This window comes from Salmo trutta, chromosome 15, assembly GCF_901001165.1.
Source record: "Salmo trutta chromosome 15, fSalTru1.1, whole genome shotgun sequence".
Classification (NCBI taxonomy): Eukaryota; Metazoa; Chordata; class Actinopteri; order Salmoniformes; family Salmonidae; genus Salmo; species Salmo trutta.
In genome coordinates, this window is record NC_042971.1 from 5,011,646 (window position 1) to 5,037,556 (window position 25,911).

The following is a 25,911-nucleotide window of genomic DNA, read 5'->3' on the forward strand; positions in this document are numbered from 1 at the left end:
ACAACAACCAAAGTGCTTCTTCATTCATTACACAGGTAAAGACAGTTATGCCGGGCTCCACTTTCCAGTATGTCTGTAGTTATTGTGGTTCGGTGAAGTTATGGGTTCTACAGTAGGTCTATATTGTTAGGTGAAGTTATGGATCCTACAGTAGGTCTATGTTGTGGTTAGGTAAAGTTATGGGTCCTACAGTAGGTCTATGTTATTGTTAACTGAAGTTATGGGCCAATTTGTTAAACATTTAGTGTACAAACCCTCAGTTTCAGGCTGATGGCAAAGCTAGCTAAAGAGCATTTTTCTAGTTGAAATGTTTAAGTATAAAGCAGTTGATTTTCGACAATAACACAAACATATTAACCAGGACATTCAAGCGTGCCTTACAATTGTAATCCAAAAGTAATGTGAAATGCACTCATAAGCAACCTGGAAATGGAGGCTATTTTTGCTGTCAGCCTATGAGAACTCCCCTGAGTTTTCCCCCACGGTGGTGAATTAGTAAATAGACACAGAGCTTAATGTGAGTTTCCTTGAGTAGCACTGATAGTGTGCTGTAATATTCAGAATACATTGTGAAAAACTAAAATCTTCGCTCACCATTTTTACTCCAGGCAGATATACTACATTTTAACTAGCGGTTTCCTCATTACCAGATATACTACATCCATAACTAGTGGTTTCCTCATTAGCAGGGAGGTGTTTCTGCAATGAAATTGTATGTGCATTGCCCTCGTCCTGCAATTTTAGCAAACACAGAAAAGGGCCTTTTTTGGAGACCAAAAGTCATCTGGCACACTGCTTAGGATGTCAACACCTTTAATAACTTATTTCTAGTTACCACTAATGTGAAAACAAGACTAAATATGACTTGTCGCTAACTTGACTGTCTTAATTGTCAAATAATTTAAACAACTTCGTAGGGATAGGGGGCAGTATTTTCACGTCCGGATTAAAAGCGTGCCCAAAGTAAACTTTTTGCTACTCAGGCACAGAAGCTAGGATATGCATATTATTAGTAGATTTGGATAGAAAACACTCTGAAGTTTCTACAACTGTTTGAATAATGTCTGTGAGTATATCAGAACTGATTTTGCAGTCGAAACCCCAATCACAATCCATCCAGGGAAATTATTTTTTGAGGTCAATCTCTTTTTCCATTAGTTTTCCATGGTATGCCCTTTTTAATAGGAATCTGGTTGCAGTTCCGATTGCTTCCACTAGATGTCAACAGTCTTTAGAAATTGGTTGATGTTTTTCTTTTGAGAAATGAAGAAGTAGCCCTGTTCTTTCCATGTGTCACTCCAGGTGGACTCTAGGCTTTTGGTGCGTGCGACCTGGAACGCGCTTCACTTTGTTTTCGTCTGGTATTGAACACAGTTTATCCCGTCTTAAATTTGATCTATTATTTACGTTTTACGATACCTAAGTTTGGATTAGGAACGTTGTTTGAAATGTTTGGACCAAGTTTACACGTAACTTATTAGATACTTTGTAGTCATGTTGGGCGAGTTGGAACCGGTTTATTTTCTGATTCAAACGTGCCAAATAAATGGACATTTTGGGGTAATAAAGAAGGAATTTATCAAACAAAAGGACCATTTGTGATGTTTCTGGGACATTTTGGAGTGCCAACAGAAGAAGATCTTCAAAGGTAAGGCAAGAATTATATCGTTATTTCTGAGTTTTGTGTCGCACCTGGCTGGTTGAAATATGATTTTCATGTGTTTGTATGCGGGGTGCTGTCCTCAGATAATCACATGGTCTGTTTTCACCGTATAGCCTTTTTGAAATCGGACATTGCGGCTTGTTAACATGAAGGTAAGCTTTATTTTGATGTATTATACATGTATGTTTTGTGAATTGTTATTATGAGTTTTTCTGTTTTTGAATTTGGCGCGCTGCAATTTCACTGGATGTTATCAAATCAATCCCGTCACCGGGATCTGAGCGGATCACTAAAAAGTTAACAGACGTCAATCGTTGTACAACTTCATGGGTATGCTCTGGGCATCACTTTTTACCTCAAATATGCAGTGGATTTCTGATGTTTTGGGTTAACCATCTGTCTGACTTTGTTGTTCACACAGGAGAGAGACAGGACTATCGTGGATCCTCTGGGGAGCCTCAACAACATCATGATGCTGACGAGGCAGAGAAGAGTCTCTCCAGATCAGAACTCCTCAAGAAACACCAGCAGAGGCTCACAGGGAAGAAATCTAATTGCTGCTCTGACTGTGGGATACGTTGCAAATATTCATCAGACCTTAAAATATACCCGAGAATACACACAGGAGAGAAACGTTATATCTGTGATCAATGTGGGAAGAGTTTTACTCGGCTACAAACCCTGAAATCACACCAGAGAATACACACTGAAGAGAAACCTTGTAGCTGTAATCAATGTGGGAAGAGTTTTACTACATCTAGCCAGCTGATATTACACAAGAGAACACACACAAGAGAGAAATCTTATAGCTGTGATCAGTGTGGGAAGAGTTTTACTCGGCTACAAACCCTGAAATCACACCAGAGAATACACACTGGAGAGAAACCTTATAGCTGTAATCAATGTGGGAAGAGTTTTACTACATCTAGCCAGCTGATATTACACCAGAGAACACACACAGGAGAGAAACCTTGTAGCTGTGATCAGTGTGGGAAGAGTTTTACTCGGCTACAAACCCTGAAATCACACCAGAGAATACACACTGGAGAGAAACCTTATAGCTGTAATCAATGTGGGAAGAGTTTTACTCAGCGAAACGGCCTGATAGTACACCAGAGAACACACACAGAAGAGAAACCTTATAGCTGTAATCAATGTGGGAAGAGGTTTACTCAAACAACCAACCTGATAGTACATCAGCGGACACACACAGGAGAGAAACCTTATAGCTGTGATCAGTGTGTGAAGAGTTTTACTACATCTAGCCAGCTGATATTACACCAGAGAACACACACAGGAGAGAAACCTTATAGCTGTGATCAGTGTGGGAAGAGTTTTACTCACCTAACCAACCTGATTGTACATCAGCGGACACACACAGGAGAGAAATCTTATAGCTGTGATCAATGTGGGAAGAGGTACTCTGATAAAAGATCTCTGATTAAACATCAGAAAATACATGAAGGAGTTTCATGATATCAATGAAATAATGTCACAATGTAGAATGTTTTTAATATTGTGGAAGTTTTTTAATATTGTCACAATAGAATGTTTTAACATTGTAGTAGGACTATTTTAAATAATGTCAGAATATAGAACCCTTAACGTTTGCCCCCTGTTAAATGATTTTAGCCTCAGGGGAAAGATCCAAGCTCTGAAAGTGACTAACAAAAAAAGGGTTGTGTTACACTTACTGTGTTGGTGACACACTGGAATCAAAATGCAACACTTTAAAATGTAGCTAGCTGTTTTCTACAAGTTGTCCTCTAACCAGTGATGTACACATTATTCCCAGATTCCGTGTGGTTTTTGAGCTGTTAGTTTTAACAGGACGTGCAACCTCATCTCCCTTCTCTCGCACAATTGATTTCAACATGATATCGATGAGTTATGACAAATAAGTGTTGTGTTCCTTTGTTTAGTGACCCCTAAATTTAAATGCATCACTCCAAAATGTAGCTGACTGTCTTCTGCAGGTTGTCCTCTAACCAGTGAAGTAACAGATATCTCCCATTTCCATGTTTTTATTTTAGTTGTGTTAATTTCAACAGCATGTACAACCTGATTTCCCCCCTTATTGATATCAGTGATTTATTGCTACTTGTGAAAACAACAGCGTTTTTGGTGCTTGTGCAGTTTAAAAAAAATACAAGTAATATGATTATTGTGGCAGATGTTTGTGTAAATAGTACATGTTATGTTTAGGTTTTCAATATATAACAAACTGTTTCTTCATATTGGTTATTGATTTGGACACGTTAAAACTGTGTTTTGACAGTGGGGCTATCCCACCTAGCAAAATGTAATAGAAAATAATAATATGTTTCCTCTTGAAGTCAGACATGTCTGTGGTAAGGACGACTTGGTTGCTGATTGTCTCAAGGGTGGGCAGTCAAAAAGATTTGTGTTTTGCGTTTAGCCAGTGCGTTGCCATGGATCACAATTTATTTTGACTGCACCTTTTTCATATTGAAGATGAGTTTTGTTTGAGTTCTAGAGTTCTGATTCTTAGGAAGACGAGTTTTATATTGTAGAAGGTGAAGCATTGTAGTTGATTATAATGTGAAATGGAAGTTGTTTTCTGTTGGTGGTGAGCAAAATTGTCCAACAAAAATATAGGATATATTTGTTGTCTTAAAGGGGAAGGTGTTACAGGCTTTGGTTTTTCCATTTATGGTTTGAGGTTGGACTTTAGCACGTTTAGCTCGTTAGCACGTCTAGCTCGTTAGCACGTCTAGCTCATTAGCACGTCTAGCCCGTTAGCACGTCTAGCCCGTTAGCACGTCTAGCCCGTTAGCACATCTAGCCCGTTAGCACGTCTAGCTCGTTAGCACGTCTAGCTCGTTAGCGCGTAGGACGCACTGATTGGTGTCACCTCGTTAGTCAGTATGTGTTACACCTGTGCTGGCTTGTCCATCTCGTTAGTGGGAAGGTGTTTCACCTGAGCTGGTCCAGGTTCTATTTAAGAGTGTCTGGCCCAGTGCTCCAGTTGTCTTGATACATGTGGAGAGGTAACATCTTTAGTTGCTCTACCTTTTTGGTTTGTGTCCTGTCTTTAAGTTTGGTGTGGGTTTTTCTTTTGTTTTCCTCTTCTTGGGCAGATTTAGTGGATCTCATGGTGGGTGTCTTTTAGGTCCCAGTTGTTGTGACTAGTCAACTTTCAGTAGACACTGTGAGAGCAAAATTGCAAGATTATGTTATAATATTTTATTGCGTCAAATGGTTGTTTTATGCAGCAGAATAGAGGGTTCTTAGAACTATTGTGTCTATGTTCTACTGAGGATGGGCCTCTGGGAGAAAACACTGACAGGAGATTTACAATGTCTTTTGGGTGATAAAACCTAAAGAGACCGCATTCCAGAGCATGAGTTAATGTTTCTGTTCTATATGGTACCAGGGAGAGATGACCCCAGGGCCAGACCCTGGTCTCTACACAAAGAGTACTGTTTTTACAGCAGATAGTCTCTGCTGAGAATTATAAGTATCTTTTATACAAATCTTAAGCTTGTGACCCGTTCTATACATCTGTTGTTCGTCATGTAGGTTGAAAGGGGTGTATCTTGGCTGTAAAAGACCTTTGTACTTTTGTCTCGTGGCTCTCAATGAATCATCTGGGGGTGATTCGTCGACCAGCCATCATTATCGTAGAGCACTCAATTGATTCACCCTATATTTGTGTGTTGTATTGACCTGCTCCCTTATTAAGTGAATAAAGATTTAGTTTAAGATTAACTCTGACTTGTGTGATAAGTTTGTCTCTCCTCATTTGATATTAAAGAAATTAACCAGATTTGACGACGGGGATGTGAATCTAGACTTGGTGACCGCTCCTGATGACCTGGGTAAATGGTGCACCAGGGATCCCTCTAACTTGGGATCTCAGGGAAACCAAACTTCGGGAACGGAGCAAATGGACACACCTTTGTTCTGAGAGGCAACGAGCCGAGTGGATACCACATCTTGAACATAGTTTTTTTTAAAAAGGTGTGCGAAACATGCAAAGTGGAGTTTTTAGAAAAGCCTCGTAGGCTCTGAGTGTGTATTCCTGTGTGGAGGTGTAAACAGGGCCCAGTCAGCTATCTTTGAACTGGATGAAAACTAGAATGTGTTTACTAGTTAAGACCATTTATGATATAGTATAAGATAGTAAGGTGCACCTGTAATTATTTTAAACCTAGACACCATTTTAGAAGTAAAATGAAAGGTGTAAATGTATGAGTTACATTATCCTAGGAACTTACCATGAGATAGAAATGTGAAAATATTCCTGCAGGTTAAAATATTGTTGAAAAACAACTAATTGATTAGGTATGTTTGGGAATAGCATTGTGTGACTGTGATATGAGTTGTGTGACTGTGATATGAGTTGTGACTGATATGAGTTGTGTGACTGTGATGTGTGACTGTGATATGGGAGTTGTGTGACTGTGATATGGGAGTTGTGTGACTGTGATATGGGAGTTGTGTGACTGTGATATGGGAGTTGTGTGACTGTGGAAATGAGTCTTAATCTGTCGTCTGGATAGTAACATAGAAATATGCTTAATCAGATGATTGAAATGTGGATAAGCGGGATGATATTTTTAGAAAGTAGCAGAAGGTCTATAGTTCCTGGGAGGCTTGATTTTGCCGTGGTCTCTGGGAGGTTAGAGAACCGTTGAGGATCCCATGGTAATTGTCCGGGAAACAAAAGTAAATTTTTTTTGGTCCGCTGGGAGTATGTTTGGAGAGCTGCTTCGTAGCTTTGGAGAGTCCTTGAAAAAGCAAATGGAATGGTAGTGAGTACCTGAGAATTTCTTACGTTTTATATGGATTCTATGAATATATAAAAATATGATAAAATGTATGTGTGTATAATCGATTAGTAGAGATTTGATAAAGTAATACTGGGAATATAATTAGATACAATTTAAACAACCCACACGTCGACGGACGTAGGTTTTGAGTTGGTATCTTTAATGGATAATTTCTTCCCAGTATGAGAGGAGTTGCTGGATTTATTGAATAAACCTTTTTCCATAAAGTTAGAGTGAACCATGGTGGCTGACTTGCTGAAGAAGCTTCTCGTCCACTAGATTATACGTCACAGTGGCAGAATCACCTGAAAGACGCACATCGCTGACTGGAGTTAGTATCGCAGTTGAGAAAATACTTTCAGACAAAAAGCTGAAAAGCGACTGCCCCTAAAAACCAACGACTCCCTTTGAAAACGGGCGATGTGGCATAATAAACATTTATTATAGTGTAAAAATGTACTTCAAAGTGTAGATAAATAGAATAACTCTGGTCATACCCAGTCAGCACGTGACGTCCAAGGACGTCGAATTATGGGCGATATCAGGTCTGTATGTTGTGGCCGCTATTTCGCCCTAAAATAGTCATCCCAAATTGGGCTGTGTATAACTATGTAAATGTCTCTCGGACAAGGTGACTTTTATCAATATACACTCTAAAAAGTAAAGGTTCCTGGAGTATCCTTTAGGGGTTCTTCAAATTGAAACTGTGGGGGAACTCCTATAAGTTCTTTGAAGAACCCCTTATCATGGTTCCTCAAAGAACCTTTTGGGGTTAATTTTTTTAACTCCCTGTCCACCCTCCCTGCATTATAAAAACATATTTTAATAATAACAATATTGATTTAAATAATTCATTGTTTATTTTGTGGCACCACAAAATAAACAAAACAATTTACCAAACAAAACACATTACCAAATTGCAACATTTCTGCAGACATGTCAGACCATAATAAATACTACATTTACTTTGTACAGTGCTTTTCATGACATTTAAAAACAGGGGCTAGGGGGCAGTATTGACAATTTTGGAAAAAACATGTGCCCATTTTTAACTGCCTCCTACACCAACTCAGAAGCTAGAATATGCATATTATTGTTCAGGTTTGGATAGAAAACACCCTAAAGTTTCTAAAACTGTTTGAATGGTGTCTGTGAGTATAACATAACTCCTATGGCAGGCAAAAACCTGAGAAGGTTGCATGCAGGAAGTACCATGCCTGACAAGGTGTTGTTGTTCTTGCTTCTGTTTATTGAAGAGTCAGGATCTTAGCTGTAACGTGACAATTCCTAGGGCTCCAATAGGCTCTCAGAACCCGGGAAAAACCTGAACGATGACGAGGCAGCCTCAGGCTGAAACACAGAATCCCCTTTTCCAAGTGTCCCATCAGAGGACAATAGAATTAGGCGTGTGCGCAATTCGACCCCTTGCAGTATTTTCCTTCGGCTGATTAGCAAATTGCAGATTCCCGGTCGGAATATTATCGCTTTTCTACGAGATAAATTGCATAAAAATTGATTTTAAACAGCGGTTGACATGCTTCGAAGTACGGTAATGGAATATTTAGAATTTTTTTGTCACGTTCTGCGCCATGTGCGCGACCGTGATTTACCATTCTGATAGTGTCTAGAACGCACAAACAAAACGCCGCTGTTTGGATATAACGATGGATTATTTGGGACCAAACCTACATTTGTTATTGAAGTAGAAGTCCTGGGAGTGCATTCTGACGAAGAACAGGAAAGGTAAGACCATTTTTCTTATAGGAAATGTGATTTTGGTGAAGGCTAAACTGGGTGGGTGTCTAAATAGCTAGCCCGTGATGGCTGGGCTATGTACTTAGAATATTGCAAAATGTGCTTCATCCGAAAAGCTATTTTAAAATCGGACATATCGAGTGCATAGAGGAGTAATGTATCTATAATTCTTAAAATAATTGTTATGCTTTTTGTGAACGTTTATCGTGAGTAATTTAGCAAATTGTTACTAAATTCCCCGGAAGTTTGCAGGGGGTATGCTTTTTCTGAACGTCACATGCTAATGTAAAAAGCTGTTTTTTTATATAAATATGAACTTGATTGAACAGACATGCATGTATTGTATAACATAATGTCCTAGGTGTGTCATCTGATGAAGATCATAAAAGGTTAGTGCTGCATTTAGCTGTGGTTTGGGTTTTTGTGACATTATATGCTAGCTTGAAAAATGGGTGTCTGATTATTTCTGGCTGGGCACTCTCCTGACATAATCTAATGTTTTGCTTTCGTTGTAAAGCCTTTTTGAAATCGGACAGTGTGGTTAGATTAACGAGATTCTTGTCTTTAAATAGCTGTAAAATAGTCATATGTTTGAGAAATTGAAGTAATAGTATTTCAAACGTTTTAAAAATCGCGCCACAGGATTCAACTGGCTGTTACGTAGGTGGGACGAATTCGTCCCGCCGGTCCCATAGAGGATAATGATGTACAATAAAAACATCATTAAAAATGAGTCATAGGTAAACTAACAACATTGTAGACTTGATGCTAAATACAGATTTTTCAGTTTTAGTGTGTATATCGTATCCACTTAGTTATATTAGGAAGTTCTCCATCTTTATGACCGGCCGAGGTAACTTCACCCCAACTTCTCTGATCCCCAGAACACAGTAACTTATTAACAACATAATTGTTTTTCTGACATTTTGGGGAAATGTTACAGAAAATAAAAATCCAGTCGTAGCAGAGCCCCAAGTCCCATAGGGACGTCCTCGAGGGCCTGGATGTTCTCCCCATCAAAGGCCAGCGGGATTTCACTCATGGTGAAATGGATTTCCACCGATGTGCAGTAAAGGAGTGAAGAGCGGTGAATCTGTGTCAACAAAGGTAAGAAAAGATTAATACACATACAATTAACAAAGAACATAACAAATGTTCAGCTGTAGTTTTATATAAGCATGCACACCTATGTTTATGAAGAAACAGATGATTGGTGCATAGACATACCTTGTCACGGACATAAAGGCCACTCGGGTCCTCGTTGAAGAGGTAGGGCAAGAGCAGAATCGCTGCTGTGGTCTCCAGTCCTAGTAAAGTAAAGCAATGATCTTACTACACTTGCTAATTTTATTACAAAATACATTAGAGAAAGGGAAGGAATAAGAGCAAATCCCTCTTCTGTATTGTCCTTCAGGGACTGTCAAAATAGCAGGATGATGTCCTCACCCCTGCCTCGCCTCTCTACCTCTGATAATTCAAGGACTATCTTTTTGTCTATATCCATTCCATGGACTTGATTCATTTCTGAGAAGATCTGAAAAGATAATTTTCACACATTTGTATCCTAATAGATTTAAGTTTGTATTGACTGCTATGTAGGTAAAATGTACACTTCAAATGCAGTTGTCCTACAACATATCTGTACCTTCTTCTTGATCCCAATTGCATTGTGTCCATGTTCTGTCCTATAAGAATTTCAAAGGAAGAGAAAATGTGTCAAAGAATAGTGTTACAAGCATTAAAACATATATACATATATTAAATAAATATTGAAAGATAAATGGCATCAACATACAATTGAATGTAAAATAGAAGAACATATTGGAGAAAGCACTAGCCAATACAGTACTGCCATACAGTAACAGTACTGCCATACAGGCATAATATCACATTTCAAGATATCTTTGTACACAAATTGTTCAATATTTTATCAGGCTGACTTGAAAGATTATATGCAACATTTTGCTGCGTGGTAATACTGTGTTTGGATTCTGAAGGGCATTTATACAAAAGAGGTAGTCTAGACACTGTATTAATACCATTATGCATTTGAATCCCATCTACAGCTACCATCTAAGATATTAATTTCCCTCCACAAGGGGGCGGACATGTAACGTTTCCAAAATGGGATAGTATTGTACATGTAACGTTTCCAAAATGGGATAGTATTGTACATGTAACGTTTCCAAAATGGGATAGTATTGCCCACGTAACGTTTCCAAAATGGGATAGTATTGTACATGTAACGTTTCCAAAATGGGATAGTATTGTACATGTAACGTTTCCAAAATGGGATAGTATTGTACATGTAACGTTTCCAAAATGGGATAGTATTGTACATGTAACGTTTCCAAAATGGGATAGTATTGTACATGTAACGTTTCCAAAATGGGATAGTATTGTACATGTAACGTTTCCAAAATGGGATAGTATTGTACATGTAACGTTTCCAAAATGGGATAGTATTGTCCATGTAACATTTCCAAAATGGGATAGTATTGTCCATGTAACGTTTCCAAAATGAGATAGTATTGTACATGTAACGTTTCCAAAATGGGATAGTATTGTACATGTAACGTTTCCAAAATGGGATAGTATCGTCCATGTAACGTTTCCAAAATGGGATAGTATTGTACATGTAACGTTTCCAAAATGGGATAGTATTGTACATGTAACGTTTCCAAAATGGGATAGTATTGTACATGTAACGTTATGCCCCCTTGTGAGTTAATAGTATTGCATGCTGTAGCAGGCTATATAAAGAGGAAGATATCCATTGACGATTCAGTTCGTTGTAACATCTCGTCTGGACAGGTCACCGTCAGTTAGTTAGTTAGTTGGTCAGTTAGTTAGTTAGTTAACGAAGCTAACGATAGCTAGTTGTACATGTAGATTAGAAACTTACGTTAATGAGTGTAAAGCCATGTTGGCTTCATGGAAACGATATACAATATATGGGAAAGAATATAGTTGAGGAAATAATCCAAACCTAGTTCTGCCTAGTTAGGACATAACGTTAGCTAGCTAGCTAACGGTACTGTACTGTAGCTCATACAACGCCGACGGTCAAACCCGGCTTTCTAATATTTACGTTAATTAACTATAGTAACGTTATGGAAGATATTCACAGAAAACCATCATTGTCTTCGTTATTCATTATTAGTATGTTATATTATTATAATAAATTATTTCGAGACATATTCAGAGCCAAACATCAACCCAACTTAACCTGTCTGGGCTAGGGGGCAGTATTGAGAATTTTGGAAAAATATGTTCCCATTTTTAACTGCCTCCTACACCAACTCAGAAGCTAGAATATGCATATTATTGTTCAGGTTTGGATAGAAAACACTCTGAATTTTCTAAAACTGTTTGAATGGTGTCTGTGAGTATAACAGAACTCCTATGGCAGGCAAAAACCTGACAAGGTTTCAAGCAGGAAGTACCCTGTCTGACAAGGAGTCGTGCGTCTTGCATCTTTTTATTGAAAAGTAAGGATCTTAGCTGTAACGTGACAATTCCCAGGGCTCCAATAGGCTCTCAGAGCCCGCGAAATAACTGAAGGTTTACGAGGGAGCCTCAGGTTGAAACATATTATCGCCTTTTGTAAGTGGATGCTCCGAGGACCTTTGAATGATGCGCGTGCATGAGTCGCTTCTGAGGAGAATTTTATTCGGCTGTTTAGGCTCAATGCATACTCCCGGTCGGAATATTATCACTTCTCTACGACATAAATGGCATAAAAATTGGTTTTAAACAGCGGTTGACATGCTTCGAAGTACGGTAATGGAATATTTAGACATTTTTGACACGCCAATGCGCCATGCGCGAAACCGGGAAGAAGCATTCTAGAACTCATGAACAAAACGTCGCTGTTTGGATATAACGATGGATTATTTGGGACCAAACCAACATTTGTTATTGAAGTAGAAGTCCTGGCAGTGTATTCTGATGAAGAACAAGCAAGGTAAGAACATTTTTCTTATAGGAAATGTGATTTTGGTGGATGCTGACCTGGGTGAGTATCTAAATAGCTAGCCCTGTAATGCCGGGCTATGTACTTAGATTATTGCAAAATGTGCTTCATCCGAAAAGCTATTTTAAAATCGGACATATCGAGTGCATAGAGGAGTAATGTATCTATAATTCTTAAAATAATTGTTATGCTTTTTGTGAACGTTTATCGTGAGTAATTTAGCAAACTGTTAGTAAATTCAACGGAAGTTTGCCGGGGGTTATGCGTTTTCTGAACGTCACATGCTAATGCAAAAAGCTGTTTTTTGATATAAATATGAACTTGATTGAACAGACATGCATGTATTGTATAACACAATGTCCTAGGTGTGTCATCTGATGAAGATCATCAAAGGTTAGTGCTGCATTTAGCTGTGGTTTGGGTTTATGTGACATGATATGCTAGCTTGAAAAATGTCTGTCTGATTTTTTCTGGCTGGGCACTCTGCTGACATAATCTAATGTTTTGCTTTCGTTGTAAAGCCTTTTTGAAATCGGACAGTGGGGTTAGATTAACGAGATTCTTGTCTTTAAATAGCTGTAAAATAGTCATATGTTTGAGAAATTGAAGTAATAGTATTTCTAACGATTCAAAAATCGCGCCACTGGAATATCAGTAGCTGTTACGTAGGTGGGACGAAATCGTCCCACATACCCCAGACAGGTTAACCTTTTTAACTGTTGTCGCATCCAAACTTGTCACCATCGTTTTCAGTTGTAATTGCGAAGTTCCCGGAAGAAGTCCAGCAACAACGGAGGTTCCTTGATGAACCCACCTTCTAACAAGTTCTTTGAATAACCTTTTGGGGCTGTTTTTCATTGACCAAGAACCCTACGGTTCTTAGGGTATCTGAGAACAACTCCTGTTGAACCCTTCATTTTTAGAGTGTAGTCGGCTCTATTTACTCTCAGATTCAAACATGATGATTAGTATCAACGATCAAGTCAGCTGCTGCTGCTCTAATACAGTATGAGGTGAGACGGTGAACTGATGTTGAACCGGGCAGTCAGCTGCTGCTGTTCCAATACAGTATGAGGTGAGACGGTGAACTGATGTTGAACCGGGCAGTCAGCTGCTGCTGCTCCAATACAGTATGAGGTGAGACGGTGAACTGATGTTGAACCGGGCAGTCAGCTGCTGCTGCTCCAATACAGTATGAGGTGAGACGGTGAACTGATGTTGAACTGCTGAACATCTGAAGTTTGAATAAGTGCACCTGGATGTTCCCCAGCGCTACTGGCAAAATATTCTGTGGCCAGATTAAACTACAGTTGAGTATTTGGGAAGGAACACAACACTATGTGTAGAGAAAAAAAGGCACAGCACACCAACATCAAAACCTCATCCCAACTGTAAAGTAAGGTGGAGGGAGCATCATGGTTAGCGCTTGCTTTGCTGCCTCATGGCCTGGACAGCTTGCTATCATCGACAGAAAAATGAAATCCCAAGTTTATCAAGACCTTTTGCAGGAGAATGTTAGACTATCTGTCCGCCAATTGAAGCTCAACAGAAGTTGGGTGATGCAACAGGTGTCATGACGTTGGCCTGTGGGTAAGGTTTATGACCCCCCATAAATACCTTTCTCCCTTCCCCTCTCTCTCTGACCCTACTGAAGGACTGTTGAATAGCCTTTGTTAAATATAGAGAGTCTGGGAACGTCAAACAAATGGGGAAAAGGAACCATATTTTGGTAATAGAACCAGTTGGAAATATGCGTTGGAACTTAATGAGTATGGATGTCAGTTCGGTTGTCATCTGAGACATTATGACTGATGACAGGACGACATAAACTGTACCTGGGAAAGTCTACATATTCTAGTTATCAAATTCACGTGGAATTGTTGTGCAAGTTAAATGTTTGCTATTGAAACTGTTTGTTAGAAGATTAAATGTAATTTTAGCTTCCAAATGAGAGAATTGGGTTTTCGTTAGGAAAGTGCCCTGCTTAATCAGTGGCCCACCCCTGTGAAGAGACAGGGGTTATAAACGATGAAACACACCCTTCTCCCCTCGCCACTATATAAGACAATGACCCAATGTAACCAGGGTTCCACTACGTAAGGTCTGCAGCCTCTGCGTTAAAAGGACACACATGTCAAGTACAGAACTAAGCCAACTTCAGCGTGAGCTTTGGTGGCGAATGGTATGAACTTTGAACTTATTCACTACAGAAGTGATACTTCCTAGCAGTTGAGTTAGCAGTGGCCGCTGTAGGCGTGGGCTAGGAAAGGACGAACGACGGATCCAGTCTAACACAGACAAAGATACTACTACATATCCATTTTATCACAATTGACATTCTTCCGAGGACAGGAAGATCTCTGTTGGCCAACCCGGCCAGCATCTATGACCAACCTACCGAAGCGCAGATCAGAGTAAATATTTATTGCATTTTCCTTTTCCAAATGGCCGGTAATTTAGAATGCATAAGATACTGTATTTACGATAGCATAGCTGCTTTCTTTGTTCCTCAGTCTTCCCGTTCTTTCATTCAAGCTCAACCCCCTTTCTTTGTGTAACAAGCCGCCATGTCGGCTCCGTCCACCAGGGTCGTTTTCTGTATGACATAATTTGCATTCTGTGTATATGTAATTCTGTGTGATTAGTTTAGGTATTTGGTAAATAAATAATTAAACCCAATTTCGTGCAGATAACCAAGAATTTACAACTTTCATTATGAGACTGAAAATAAGAGGAGGATTAATATTGACGGCTTTCGATGTGAAATATTACTAAGTTTTTAAGAGTTTATTCGGAAGATAACGGCTCTATAAACACTCTTCCATGGTGTCCCGACTTTCTAGTTAATTACGTTTACATGATTAGCTAATCAGGTGATATTAATTACAGAGAAAGGATTTTATAGGATAGCATGTCATATCACTTAATCCGGCATAGCCAAAGACACGACACAGGACAACGACTCAAAACACAGAAGTAAATCAACAACAGAATGGATCTATCATTGTTGGTATTGAAAAAGCCTACTGCAAATTGTGGTGGAAATTCTAACCAATCAGGAGAGACTTTGTCATTTCTTCAAACAATCAACCTTTATTTGATAAGAATTGCAATAATGTAGCTGGTCAGCCCTACACTCTGAGGTGGAAGGCCAAGAGCTCGATGACACAAGGAATACAGAAGCCTTATATAGTCAAACTATCTTGTGCGTATAGAAAACACGTGATCTTGGTATGTGTACGTGTGTGGAGAACGAGACGCAGACTAACTGTGAATTGGTCGTCTCGTTCTGTAGCAACAGCAAGTTATTCTAGTTTTCCAGTGAGGTGTCAAAACAACAGGAAATCACTCTCGACACAGTTCCTCTGAAGTAGATCAACGGTTCCCTGAAATGGGCCAAGCAAGCGCCTTTGGCCTGTCTGCCCAGAGGGTGTGAATTCCAATTTGAGCAGCAGCAGCTGAAAAATGAGCTCCTACAAATATTGAAATTTACATGGTTTTTAGAGTGAAGTACATCGGAAAAAATCAAAAGAAAACTGCAAGACTGAATAGGAGAAAAAACAAGCAACAAACAAAGATAGGCTTTTGAAAAAAGTTACTATTTTTCATAAAATTTTAGTTATCTTAGCTAGCTGAATTGTTTACCAGTTGCTAAGCAGTTGCTAGGGACTCTTTTGGAAGAAGCTAGCTAGCTAACGAAGAATAACAAAGAATATCTAGTTAACAGAAGAAAAGAAAGAAAAAATCAGGACAGAAGAAAAAGGATATCAAAGTGAAACAGTTCTCTAAAGACACGAGACAATAATACAAGAAACAACACTTCTGTAGCTTGTCAACTATGTGTCTGTCTATCCCTGTTCTCTCCTCTCTGCACAGGCCATACAAACGCTTCACACCACGTGGCCACTGCCACTCTAACCTGGTGGTCCCAGCGCGCACGACCCACGTGGAGTTCCAGGTCTCCGGCAGCCTCTGGAACTGCCGGTCTGCGGCCAACAAGGCTGAGTTCATCTCAGCCTATGCTACCCTCCAGTCCCTAGACTTCCTGGCACTGACGGAAACATGGATTACCACAGATAACACTGCTACTCCTACTGCTCTCTCCTCGTCTGCCCACGTATTCTCGCATACCCCTAGAGCATCGAGCCAGCGGGGTGGTGGCACTGGAATCCTCATCTCTCCCAAGTGGACATTCTCTCTTTCTCCCCTGACCCATCTGTCTATCTCCTCATTTGAATTCCATGCTGTCACAGTTACCAGCCCTTTCAAGCTTAACATCCTTATCATTTATCGCCCTCCAGGTTCCCTTGGAGAGTTCATCAATGAGCTTGACGCCTTGACAAGTTCCTTTCCTGAGGATGGCTCACCTCTCACAGTTCTGGGTGACTTTAACCTCCCCACGTCTACCTTTGACTCATTCCTCTCTGCCTCCTTCTTTCCACTCCTCTCCTCTTTTGACCTCACCCTCTCACCTTCCCCCCCTACTCACAAGGCAGGCAATACGCTTGACCTCATCTTTACTAGATGCTGTTCTTCCACTAATCTCATTGCAACTCCCCTCCAAATCTCCGACCACTACCTTGTATCCTTTTCCCTCTCGATCTCGCTCTCATCCAACACTTCTCACTCTGCCCCTACTCGGATGGTATTGCGCCGTCCCAACCTTCGCTCTCTCTCTCCCGCTACTCTCTCCTCTTCCATCCTATCATCTCTTCCCTCTGCTCAAACCTTCTCCAACCTATCTCCTGATTCTGCCTCCTCAACCCTCCTCTCCTCCCTTTCTGCATCTTTTGATTTTCTCTGTCCCCTATCCTCCAGGCCGGCTCGGTCCTCCCCTCCTGCTCCGTGGCTCGACGACTCACTGCGAGCTGACAGAACAGGGCAGCCGAACGGAAATGGAGGAAAACTCGCCTCCCTGCGGACCTGGCATCCTTTCACTCCCTCCTCTCTACATTCTCCTCTTCTGTCTCTGCTGCTAAAGCCACTTTCTACCACTCTAAATTCCAAGCATCTGCCTCTAACCCTAGGAAGCTCTTTGCTACCTTCTCCTCCCTCCTGAATCCTCCTCCCCCTCCCCCCCCTCCTCCCTCTCTGCGGATGACTTCGTCAACCATTTTGAAAAGAAGGTTGACGATATCCGATCCTCGTTTGCTAAGTCAAACGACACCGCTGGTCCTGCTCACACTGCCCTACCCTGTGCTTTGACCTCTTTCTCCCCTCTCTCTCCAGATGAAATCTCGCGTCTTGTGACGGCCGGCCGCCCAACAACCTGCACACTTGACCCTATCCCCTCCTTTCTTCTCCAGACCATTTCCGAAGACCTTCTCCCCTACCTCACCTCGCTCATCAACTCATCCTTGACCGCTGGCTACGTCCCTTCCGTCTTCAAGAGAGCGAGAGTTGCACCCCTTCTGAAAAAACCTACACTCGATCCCTCCCATGTCAACAACTACAGACCAGTATCCCTTCTCTTTTCTCTCAAAAACTCTTGAACGTGCCGTCCTTGGCCAGCTCTCCTGCTATCTCTCTCAGAATGACCTTCTTGATCCTAATCAGTCAGGTTTCAAGACTGGGCATTCAACTGAGACTGCTCTTCTCTGTGTCACGGAGGCTCTCCGCACTGCTAAAGCTAACTCTCTCTCCTCTGCTCTCATCCTTCTAGACCTATCTGCTGCATTTGATACTGTGAACCATCAGATCCTCCTCTCCACCCTCTCCGAGTTGGGCATCTCTGGCGCGGCCCACGCTTGGATTGCGTCCTACCTGACAGGTCGCTCCTACCAGGTGGCATGGCGAGAATCTGTCTCCGCACCACACACTCTCACCACTGGTGTCCCCCAGGGCTCTGTTCTAGGCCCTCTCCTATTCTCGCTATACACCAAGTCACTTGGCTCTGTCATATCCTCACATGGTCTCTCCTATCATTGCTATGCAGACGACACACAATTAATCTTCTCCTTTCCCCCTTCTGATAACCAGGCGGCGAATTGCATCTCTGCATGTCTGGCAGACATATCAGTGTGGATGACGGATCACCACCTCAAGCTGAACCTCGGCAAGACGGAGCTGCTCTTCCTCCCGGGGAAGGACTGCCCGTTCCATGATCTCGCCATCACGGTTGACAACTCCCTTGTGTCCTCCTCCCAGAGTGCTAAGAACCTTGGCGTGATCCTGGACAACACCCTGTCGTTCTCCACTAACATCAAGGCGGTGACCCGATCCTGTAGTTTCATGCTCTACAACATTCGCAGAGTACGACCCTGTCTCACACAGGAAGCGACGCAGGTCCTAATCCAGGCACTTGTCATCTCCCGTCTGGATTACTGCAACTCGCTGTTGGCTGGGCTCCTTGCCTGTGCCATTAAACTCCTACAATTCATCCAGAATGCCGCAGCCCGTCTGGTGTTCAACCTTCCCAAGTTCTCTCACGTCACCCCGCTCCTCCACTCTCTCCACTGGCTTCCAGTTGAAGCTCGCATCCGCTACAAGACCATGGTGCTTGCCTACGGAGCTGTGAGGGGAACGGCACCTCCATACCTTCAGGCTCTGATCAGGCCCTACACCCAAACAAGGGCACTGCGTTCATCCACCTCTGGCCTGCTGGCCCCCCTACCTCTGAGGAAGCACGGTTCCCGCTCAGCCCAGTCCAAACTGTTCGCTGCTCTGGCACCCCAATGGTGGAACAAGCTCCCTCACGACGCCAGGACAGCGGAGTCAATCACCACCTTCCGGAGACACCTGAAACCCCACCTCTTTAAGGAATACCTGGGATAGGATAAAGTAATCCTTCTAACCCCCCCCCCTTAAAAAATGTAGATGCACTATTGTAAAGTGGTTGTTCCACTGGATATCATAAGGTGAACGCACCAATTTGTAAGTCGCTTTGGATAAGAGCGTCTGCTAAATGACTTAAATGTAAATGTGTGTGGTTGCACACCCACACAAACATACACATAAACTTCTCAACCTTAAAGAGATCCTTCAACACATTAGAAGTGATAAACTTAGAGGTTAACATAGATTTTTCCCTCACAACATTGCACAGAGATAAATCAGATCCAGCCGGAACTGTGATGTAGTAGGGAGTTGTAGTTTCTCTAGAGATAAATCAGATTCTGCCTGAACTGTGTGATGTAGTAGGGAGTTGTAGTTTCTCTAGAGACAAATCAGACCCAGGCTGAACTGTGTGATGTAGTTTCTCTAGAGATAAATCAGATCCAGACTGAACTGTGTGATGTAGTAGAGAGTTGTAGTTTCTCTAGAGATAAATCAGACCCAGACTGAACTGTGTGATGTAGTAGGGAGTTGTAGTTTCTCTAGAGATAAATCAGACCCAGGCTGAACTATGTGATGTAGTTTCTCTAGAGATAAATCAGATCCAGACTGAACTGTGTGATGTAGTAGGGAGTTGTAGTTTCTCTAGAGATAAATCAGATCCAGCCTGAACTGTGTGATGTAGTAGGGAGTTGTAGTTTCTCTAGAGATAAATCAGATCCAGACTGAACTGTGTGATGTAGTAGGGAGTTGTAGTTTCTCTAGAGATAAATCAGATCCAGACTGAACTGTGTGATGTAGTAGAGAGTTGTCGTATACCTAGAGATAAATCAGATCCAGCCTGAACTGTGTGATGTAGTAGGGAGTTGTAGTTTCTCTAGAGATAAATCAGACCCAGGCTGAACTGTGTGATGTAGTAGAGAGTTGTAGTTTCTCTAGAGATAAATCAGACCCAGACTGAACTGTGTGATGTAGTAGGGAGTTGTAGTTTCTCTAGAGATAAATCAGATCTAGACTGAAATGTGTGAAGTAGTTTCTCTAGAGATAAATCAGATCCAGACTGTGTGATGTAGTAGGGAGTTGTAGTTTCTCTAGAGATAAATCAGACCCAGACTGAACTGTGTGATGTAGTAGGGAGTTGTAGTTTCTCTAGAGATAAATCAGACCCAGGCTGAACTATGTGATGTAGTTTCTCTAGAGATAAATCAGATCCAGACTGAACTGTGTGATGTAGTAGGGAGTTGTACTTTCTTTAGAGATAAATCAGATCCAGCCTGAACTGTGTGATGTAGTAGGGAGTTGTAGTTTCTCTAGAGATAAATCAGATCCAGACTGAACTGTGTGATGTAGTAGGGAGTTGTAGTTTCTCTAGAGATAAATCAGATCCAGACTGAAATATGTGATGTAGTAGAGAGTTGTCGTATACCTAGAGATAAATCAGATCCAGCCTGAACTGTGTGATGTAGTAGGGAGTTGTAGTTTCTCTAGAGATAAATCAGACCCAGGCTGAACTGTGTGATGTAGTAGAGAGTTGTAGTTTCTCTAGAGATAAATCAGACCCAGACTGAACTGTGTGATGTAGTAGGGAGTTGTAGTTTCTCTAGAGATAAATCAGATCTAAACTGAAATGTGTGAAGTAGTTTCTCTAGAGATAAATCAGATCCAGACTGTGTGATGTAGTAGGGAGTTGTAGTTTCTCTAGAGATAAATCAGACCCAGACTGAACTGTGTGATGTAGTAGGGAGTTGTAGTTTCTCTAGAGAAAAATCAGATCCAGACTGAACTGTGTGATGTAGTAGGGAGTTGTAGTTTCTCTAGAGATAAATCAGATCCAGACTGAAATGTGTGATGTAGTAGAGAGTTGTCGTATACCTAGAGATAAATCAGATCCAGACTGAACTGTGTGATGTAGTAGGGAGTTGTCGTTTCTCTAGAGATAAATCAGACCCAGACTGAACTGTGTGATGTAGTAGGGAGTTGTAGTTTCTCTAGAGATAAATCAGATCTAGACTGAAATGTGTGAAGTAGTTTCTCTAGAGATAAATCAAATCCAGACTGTGTGATGTAGTAGGGAGTTGTAGTTTCTCTAGAGATAAATCAGATCCAGACTGAACTGTGTGATGTAGTAGGGAGTTGTAGTTTCTCTAGAGATAAATCAGATCTAGACTGAAATGTGTGATGTAGTAGGGAGTTGTATTATACCTAGAGATAAATCAGATCCAGCCTGAACTGTGTGATGTAGTAGGGAGTTGTAGTTTCTCTAGAGATAAATCAGACCCACGCTGAACTGTGTGATGTAGTAGAGAGTTGTAGTTTCTCTAGAGATAAATCAGACCCAGACTGAACTGTGTGATGTAGTAGGGAGTTGTAGTTTCTCTAGAGATAAATCAGATCTAGACTGAAATGTGTGAAGTAGTTTCTCTAGAGATAAATCAGATCCAGACTGTGTGATGTAGTAGGGAGTTGTAGTTTCTCTAGAGATAAATCAGACCCAGACTGAACTGTGTGATGTAGTAGGGAGTTGTAGTTTCTCTAGAGATAAATCAGACCCAGGCTGAACTATGTGATGTAGTTTCTCTAGAGATAAATCAGATCCAGACTGAACTGTGTGATGTAGTAGGGAGTTGTACTTTCTTTAGAGATAAATCAGATCCAGCCTGAACTGTGTGATGTAGTAGGGAGTTGTAGTTTCTCTAGAGATAAATCAGATCCAGACTGAACTGTGTGATGTAGTAGGGAGTTGTAGTTTCTCTAGAGATAAATCAGATCCAGACTGAAATATGTGATGTAGTAGAGAGTTGTCGTATACCTAGAGATAAATCAGATCCAGCCTGAACTGTGTGATGTAGTAGGGAGTTGTAGTTTCTCTAGAGATAAATCAGACCCAGGCTGAACTGTGTGATGTAGTAGAGAGTTGTAGTTTCTCTAGAGATAAATCAGACCCAGACTGAACTGTGTGATGTAGTAGGGAGTTGTAGTTTCTCTAGAGATAAATCAGATCTAAACTGAAATGTGTGAAGTAGTTTCTCTAGAGATAAATCAGATCCAGACTGTGTGATGTAGTAGGGAGTTGTAGTTTCTCTAGAGATAAATCAGACCCAGACTGAACTGTGTGATGTAGTAGGGAGTTGTAGTTTCTCTAGAGAAAAATCAGATCCAGACTGAACTGTGTGATGTAGTAGGGAGTTGTAGTTTCTCTAGAGATAAATCAGATCCAGACTGAAATGTGTGATGTAGTAGAGAGTTGTCGTATACCTAGAGATAAATCAGATCCAGACTGAACTGTGTGATGTAGTAGGGAGTTGTCGTTTCTCTAGAGATAAATCAGACCCAGACTGAACTGTGTGATGTAGTAGGGAGTTGTAGTTTCTCTAGAGATAAATCAGATCTAGACTGAAATGTGTGAAGTAGTTTCTCTAGAGATAAATCAAATCCAGACTGTGTGATGTAGTAGGGAGTTGTAGTTTCTCTAGAGATAAATCAGATCCAGACTGATCTGTGTGATGTAGTAGGGAGTTGTAGTTTCTCTAGAGATAAATCAGATCTAGACTGAAATGTGTGATGTAGTAGGGAGTTGTATTATACCTAGAGATAAATCAGATCCAGCCTGAACTGTGTGATGTAGTAGGGAGTTGTAGTTTCTCTAGAGATAAATCAGACCCACGCTGAACTGTGTGATGTAGTAGAGAGTTGTAGTTTCTCTAGAGATAAATCAGACCCAGACTGAACTGTGTGATGTAGTAGGGAGTTGTAGTTTCTCTAGAGATAAATCAGATCTAGACTGAAATGTGTGAAGTAGTTTCTCTAGAGATAAATCAGATCCAGACTGTGTGATGTAGTAGGGAGTTGTAGTTTCTCTAGAGATAAATCAGACCCAGACTGAACTGTGTGATGTAGTAGGGAGTTGTAGTTTCTCTAGAGATAAATCAGACCCAGGCTGAACTATGTGATGTAGTTTCTCTAGAGATAAATCAGATCCAGACTGAACTGTGTGATGTAGTAGGGAGTTGTAGTTTCTCTAGAGATAAATCAGATCCAGCCTGAACTGTGTGATGTAGTAGGGAGTTGTAGTTTCTCTAGAGATAAATCAGATCCAGACTGAACTGTGTGATGTAGTAGGGAGTTGTAGTTTCTCTAGAGATAAATCAGATCCAGACTGAACTGTGTGATGTAGTAGAGAGTTGTCGTATACCTAGAGATAAATCAGATCCAGCCTGAACTGTGTGATGTAGTAGGGAGTTGTAGTTTCTCTAGAGATAAATCAGACCCAGGCTGAACTGTGTGATGTAGTAGAGAGTTGTAGTTTCTCTAGAGATAAATCAGACCCAGACTGAACTGTGTGATGTAGTAGGGAGTTGTAGTTTCTCTAGAGATAAATCAGATCTAAACTGAAATGTGTGAAGTAGTTTCTCTAGAGATAAATCAGATCCAGACTGTGTGATGTAGTAGGGAGTTGTAGTTTCTCTAGAGATAAATCAGACCCAGACTGAACTGTGTGATGTAGTAGGGAGTTGTAGTTTCTCTAGAGATAAATCAGATCCAGACTGAACTGTGTGATGTAGTAGGGAGTTGTAGTTTCTCTAGAGATAAATCAGATCCAGACTGAAATGTGTGATGTAGTAGAGAGTTGTCGTATACCTAGAGATAAATCAGATCCAGACTGAACTGTGTGATGTAGTAGGGAGTTGTAGTTTCTCTAGAGATAAATCAGACCCAGGCTGAACTGTGTGATGTAGTAGAGAGTTGTCGTTTCTCTAGAGATAAATCAGACCCAGACTGAACTGTGTGATGTAGTAGGGAGTTGTAGTTTCTCTAGAGATAAATCAGATCCAGACTGAACTGTGTGATGTAGTAGGGAGTTGTAGTTTCTCTAGAGATAAATCAGATCTAGACTGAAATGTGTGATGTAGTTTCTCTAGAGATAAATCAGATCCAGACTGAACTGTGTGATGTAGTAGAGAGTTGTCGTATACCTAGAGATAAATCAGATCCAGACTGAACTGTGTGATGTAGTAGGGAGTTGTAGTTTCTCTAGAGATAAATCAGATCCATTCTGAACTGTGTGATGTAGTTTCTCTAGAGATAAATCAGATCCATTCTGAACTGTGTGATGTAGTAGAGAGTTGTAGTTTTTCTAGAGATAAATCAGATCCAGACTGAACTGTGTGATGTAGTAGGGAGTTGTAGTTTCTTTTGAGATAAATCAGATCCAGCCTGAACTGTGTGATGTAGTAGAGAGTTGTAGTTTCCAACAGGCCAATATTCTACATAGTGTAGCGCATAAAACGTAATTAACTACAATGACCATAATCCATTGCGTGCATACTTGTCTTGTCTAGCATTTCACTCCAATAACATCTGCTGAACACCTGTATGTGACCTATAACATTTGATTTGATTTATGAAGATAATTTGTGGAAAATGTATTTTTCCCCACTCATTCACCCCTTCTCTTTACATTGCTGATGCATATATTCGGTGGCTTGACTGCGTCAAATACCCATCCTGGTAGATCTGAACCTAATGCAGCTTGGATGTTTTATATATGTTATGTTTTATATAATATGACTAAATGTGTTTATTTCTGTGTTGCAGGGACAGTCAAGAAATGGAACAGCAAGGTCACAGAACATGACATAATCAGAGCTGTGGGAGACCACCTCAAGCCCCTGGTAGAGCCGGGGGTGGTGTTTACCACTCCACCACGCCTTTAGCAGGCTGGAAAAGTGGGATTGATCTGGTTGATCCATTTGTTTGTTTTAGTTTTCAGTAGATGAATCCTTTGATGTATTGTTGAATTCAACATTTTTCATTTTCAACAAACTAACTGGGTTGGTTTTAAAGTGATAAACATACATAATATGCACTATTTTGAAATAGTGGGAGATATACTGAAATTATACTGTTTTTCATACCGAGAAAGACCAAGATACGTGTTGATTGGTCGGTCATTGGGTTATTTGTTTTACAATATGTTCAAACCAAATCAAGCTTTATTTATACAGCACATTTCAGACATGGATGCAACACAAGGGCTTCACAGAAAAAAAACTAATATTTATTTTTCAAACATAAGAGGATAAAAAAAACACAGGAACAACTCAAAGACTAATGAGCATTCTAAGGAAAATCCATTGGTTAAAATATTAAAGAAACGGATGCAACATCCCAAAATACACGCTTGTTTGTTGTTACCCCCTTAAATAAAAGAGGGAACTAACAAAGAGTCACTGACAACAACTAAACAGGTGGGGTTTTAGGAGGGGCTCTGAAAGACACTATGGGGGTGTCCACTGAAAGTTGACTAGTAACAACAACTGGGACCTAAAAGACACCCACCATGAGACCCACTAAATCTGCCCAAGAAGAGGAAAACAAAAGAAAAACCCACACCAAACTTAAAGACAGGAAGCAAACCAAAAAGGTGGAGCAACTAAAGGTGTTGACTCTCCACATCTATCAAGCCAACTGGAGCACTGGGCCAGACACTCTTAAATAGAACCTGAACCAGCTCAGGTGAAACACCTTCCCACTAACGAGATGGACAAGCCAGCACAGGTGTAACACATACTGACTAACGAGGTGACACCAATCAGTGCGTCCTACGCGCTAACGTAACGAGCTAGACGCGCTAATAACGAGCTAGACGCGCTAATAACGAGCTAGACGCGCTAATAACGAGCTAGACGCGCTAATAACGAGCTAGACGCGCTAATAACGAGCTAGACGCGCTAATAACGAGCTAGACGCGCTAATAACGAGCTAGACGCGCTAATAACGAGCTAGACGCGCTAATAACGAGCTAGACGCGCTAATAACGAGCTAGACGCGCTAACGAGCTACACCAATCTGTGCACCGACGACACATTTCAGTTGAACAACTAACTCCCCATTTCCTATATGCTAACATCCAACCTCAAAACAACGATATATATATATATATATAT

At 40.9% G+C, this 25,911-nt stretch overlaps 1 pseudogene; it reads left to right on the top strand.

The window, feature by feature from the left end:
• Positions 1–2,368: 2,368 nt before the first annotated feature.
• Positions 2,369–25,911, top strand: part of LOC115148373 (zinc finger protein 271-like) — a 44,939-nt pseudogene continuing 21,396 nt past the window's right edge.